General features: G+C 33.9%; 1 pseudogene; it reads right to left on the minus strand.

Annotated features, from left to right (window-relative positions):
• Window positions 1–429: 429 nt before the first annotated feature.
• Window positions 430–3882, minus strand: LOC107739247 (mitochondrial amidoxime-reducing component 1-like; annotated as a pseudogene).
• Between the last annotated feature and the right edge of the window lie 729 nt (window positions 3883–4611).

The following is a 4611-nucleotide window of genomic DNA, read 5'->3' on the forward strand; positions in this document are numbered from 1 at the left end:
ATGTTCAGTATGACTGGTCTCTTTCAGAATCACAGTATTAGTAATTCTATTCAGTAGTTCAGTGTCTAATAGTTGGAATCATTTTAATATGTTTAGAAAAATCAATACTGAAAAAACATCAATGTTTTGATTACTGACAGATTCCTTATACGAGTCACAGACTGTTTAAATTAAGGCACTGATTTGAGCGGTTACATTTGAGCAGTTACAGACCAGACCATTACTACAATAAAACATAATTATCTTCTCAATGCATTGGTAATTTTGAGGTGCCTAAAATATAGAATACTGAATACAGATCACAGAATTCACATCTTCTCATTTCACATTAAAGAATTAGTTCACTCAAAACTGAAAATGGTCATTATTTAATCACCCTTGTGGTGTTGTTTTGAGGAACACAAAAAAAGATTTTGTATTCCACAAAAAAATAACAGTTTGGAGTATATAATGACAATTTTAATTTTGGGTAAACTATCCTTTAACAGTGCTAAAACCTAACGGTTTTGGAATCTGTAAGACATTTCATCTATTCCAACCATAATTCTACAGCAAATATAGAACATTTTACAAAACAATCTATATATAATTGTATTTTTCTTATTCAATGAAAATTTATGAATAGAATACTGATTCAGTCTAACTTTAGAAACTGTGTATGTAAGCAGTGGCATGTCAGCTTGCAATTCGATTTTTGATATAAGGTTCTGCATTCCATCCTGTCTGGCTATTTCAATAGGTGATCTTACAAACAGGTTCACCCACATGAAGGACACCTGTTTTCTTGACAGTGTAGTACTGTCCCAATATTGGCGCAGTTTTCTGCTTAGGGTCAGTCAGTCGATAGCTATAAAGTAAAAAAAAATAAGTGATAAAAACTTTGGATGACAACATGATATTATGAAATTAACCTATGCACAGTGCAAGTGCTTCTTATGTGATTAGATTTCTTGCACAACTGTAAACAATACTATTTTTTTATTTAAAAATAAAATACCTTATTAAAAAAAAACTTCATTAATTTAATAAGGTGCTCTACAAACTATTCTACTGCTGTATAATGTGATTCTTTTACAGATTCTGTAATAATGAACAGCTTTAAGTTTAACATGCCTGATAACATGTAACTGATTAACAAAAGAAAAACAAGCCAAGTTCTTTGGCAAGTAGTACAAGAAGAAAATGTTTGACTGAAAAGCCATGAACCTGTGTGCATGTGCTCTGGGTAAATCTTAATTCAATTAGTGAATTAGTCTGTGTGCGCTTACGTTTTGAGAGTGTCCAGTGGTTCTTTCCGGGTGATGATTCCAGTCTCAGGGTCAACAGTGGTAAATAGGCATCTGAATATTAATGCACAGAATTAATTATTTTACATGAATAAATAATGTATTAGAGAACAGTGTATATTCTACCTTACCTTCCACAGCCAACGACTCTCTTCAACTCCACTTGGCCAATCTGAATATGATCCCATGTGTCCTAGTTAAGGAATAACAGAGTTTTATTTTTCAACACCCCTTACATTGCATAATACTGTATTATATTTCGTTATACCTCGGTGAAGGCCTCACAGTCACTGACAACAATACTGGGACGAAATTGAAAGACAGCAACATCCTTATCCTTATCCTTATCCTAACAGAGGCCTCTGACATTAGCATGATGGGAGCAGCATCAGGATAGGCCACCTGAAAAATTGTGAAATATCAGATTAGATAATGGCAGTGACCGATAAGAAGAAACGCTAAGAAAGTCACAGGAGACATTAGATCTCTTCTTTAAAGTCATGATGGCTATTTACTACAATTGTGATTCACAATATTTCCAAAATAGTGTTGGTTTTGTGTATTATTGGGTCACTGATTTTTGAGACTTTTGACAAAGCTAAAAAGCTAGAAGACTGCAAAAAATTGTTTATATTGCAAGAAACTACTGAATTTTAACATTTTAAAATGAGGTAGAAACAGCTGTGAATATATATATTAAAATATATATATTAAAAATAAATTACTCTCGTGTCGAGATCATTTTGTGGTTAAATGTCTTTACTTTTTAAATCTTTATTTGTAGTATGCGACATGTACAGTGCTCTCCATCAAACCTTTTCATCCTTAGGAAAGAGGGGCTCTTTCTCAGAAGGCCTTTGGGCCTTCAGATGAGGTTCAAAATGCACCAGACGAACGGTGTTGTCTGATTCCAGGTATCGAGTAAGCCAGTTAGACACATCGTCCCCACAGTCCCTGCCCTGAACGTCTACACTAAAGACTCTAGGCACACAAGCATTTGTCAGCATGCCCCTTCAATTTCACTCAAAAAAGGTAATTATGGCCACACTTAAAAAATGAATGCCACTCTGTTACATCACAAAATACCATACTAGTGGAATGTAGGAAGACAAAAATATTTGGACGCTTTCTGGTTAGTGGAACATGTGCACAGTTAATGTGATGATGAACTCTGATTAGACCCCCGTTTGAACCTGAAGAGAACTGAATTCATAAGAGTACTGTTTAAAAACTACATACTAAACTAAAAGAAAATGTAGAATTGAATTAAATGTAAAAATGTAAAAATAGAAATGTTGCTTTGATAATGAACTTAAAATAAGTTTAATTCGTTTAAAGAAAGTTAGCAAAGACACATTTTTTTATGAGTTTGTTAGATTATAAAACAACATATATATATATATATATATATATATATAGTTAAAATTGAAGACAAAAATATTTGGACGCTTTCTGGTTAGTGGAACATGTGCACAGTTAATGTGATGATGAACTCTGTTTAGACACTTAAAAAATGAATGCCACTCTGTTACATCACAAAATACCATACTAGTGGAATGTAGTTTAAAGAAAGTTAGCAAAGACACATTTTTTTATGAGTTTGTTAGATTATAAAACAACATATATATATATATATATATATATATATAGTTAAAATTGAAGACAAAAATATTTGGACGCTTTCTGGTTAGTGGAACATGTGCACAGTTAATGTGATGATGAACTCTGATTAGACCCCCGTTTGAACCTGAAGAGAACTGAATTCATAAGAGTACTGTTTAAAAACTACATACTAAACTAAAAGAAAATGTAGAATTGAATTAAATGTAAAAATGTAAAAATAGAAATGTTGCTTTGATAATGAACTTAAAATAAGTTTAATTCAAAGTACTAAAATGACTCAAAATAAAACTGTAATAAAAAAATGCAATCTAAATAAATATATGAAAACTAATAAAACATGACAAAAGCACATAAAAATGCAAATATGTAAAGCGAAAACTGAAAATATAATTTTTTAACTAATTAAAAACATGAATAAACACTATAATATATATATATAAATAATAATATTAGCAAAATAACACTGCTTCATATATCCACTATAATCACGCTGAAGCCAGTTACACTATGACAAAAGCACATAAAAAATGCTAAAATAAAAAAAAATTAATAATAATAATATAGAAATATAAATAATAAATTGTAATAATAATCAAAATAGCAGTGCTTCATACATCCACTATAATCACACTGAGGCCAGTTATACTATGCAGTGAAATTCATACATTATAATGTAAATATAAATACTTACAGGGCAACTTTATGTAAAACTTAAGTACCTGCAGTCCACAACTGCATTATTGGGCTGGTGAAGAGGAACCCTCAACTACTCCATCTGGGGTCCATTGAGACACAGCTGCCCACCTTCACAGGTCAAAGACACCAACACCAGACGAGGCTGCTGTCTGCCCGTCACCATGCGGCCGTCCTCCGTGATCACCAGCCAGTGCCTGTAACAAACTCTCTGAAGAATTAACTCTACACAGCTAATAAAAATAACTGTCCATGTTAATCTGTAATGTACATAGGCTGTAAAAAAAAGTCAGGCCTACGACTACATGGCGCGAATTATGGCCCTCTAAATAAGGCTTGAACTAGGGTTGTAACGATATACCGGTATGACGGTTTATCACGGTTTGAACGTGCACGATTATCATACCGTAAACATTTGCATATCTTCTTTTTTTTTTTTTTAATTAATAAAAAAAAATGTCACCCACGCACAAGCAACTTATTTCCGCTCGGCTGCTTCACTCTGCATTCACTTGGCTGCTTAACGTTACACGCACCTGCAGCGGAGAAAATGACAGAGACAGATATAATATCTAATCTCCATCCCCGCCGAAAAAAAAGGTAATATCTGCAGTATGGGAATACTTTGGATATTTAAAAAAACCCGTGCTTGAGGGGGCAGCGGTTACATATTTGCGCGATTGTGATTTGGAACGCCACTGCGAACGGACCGAGGGGGGCAACCCTCTACATTGCGAGTAAATCACTCGCATATGCGACTAATCTTCACTCTGGGCGACTAAATGATGTCTAATATTAGCCACTGGCTAATAAATTCTCAGATTTTACTCGCCAGTGTGTGAGTTGGACGCTAAGTATAAGTTTAGCACAGATATATTTTCACTCGCCGAACACACTGACTGAGCGCTTCAGAGTTTCACTCCCCGTCAAGCGATCTGTGCTGTTTTTCAGTGCAACGCACCTGTATTTAACGTACCGTAAACTCTAGTGTGAAGGCGCACGACTCGCC

Source organism: Sinocyclocheilus rhinocerous, unplaced genomic scaffold (genome assembly GCF_001515625.1).
Source record: "Sinocyclocheilus rhinocerous isolate Xijiao unplaced genomic scaffold, SAMN03320098_v1.1 scaffold495, whole genome shotgun sequence".
NCBI classification, from domain to species: Eukaryota; Metazoa; Chordata; class Actinopteri; order Cypriniformes; family Cyprinidae; genus Sinocyclocheilus; species Sinocyclocheilus rhinocerous.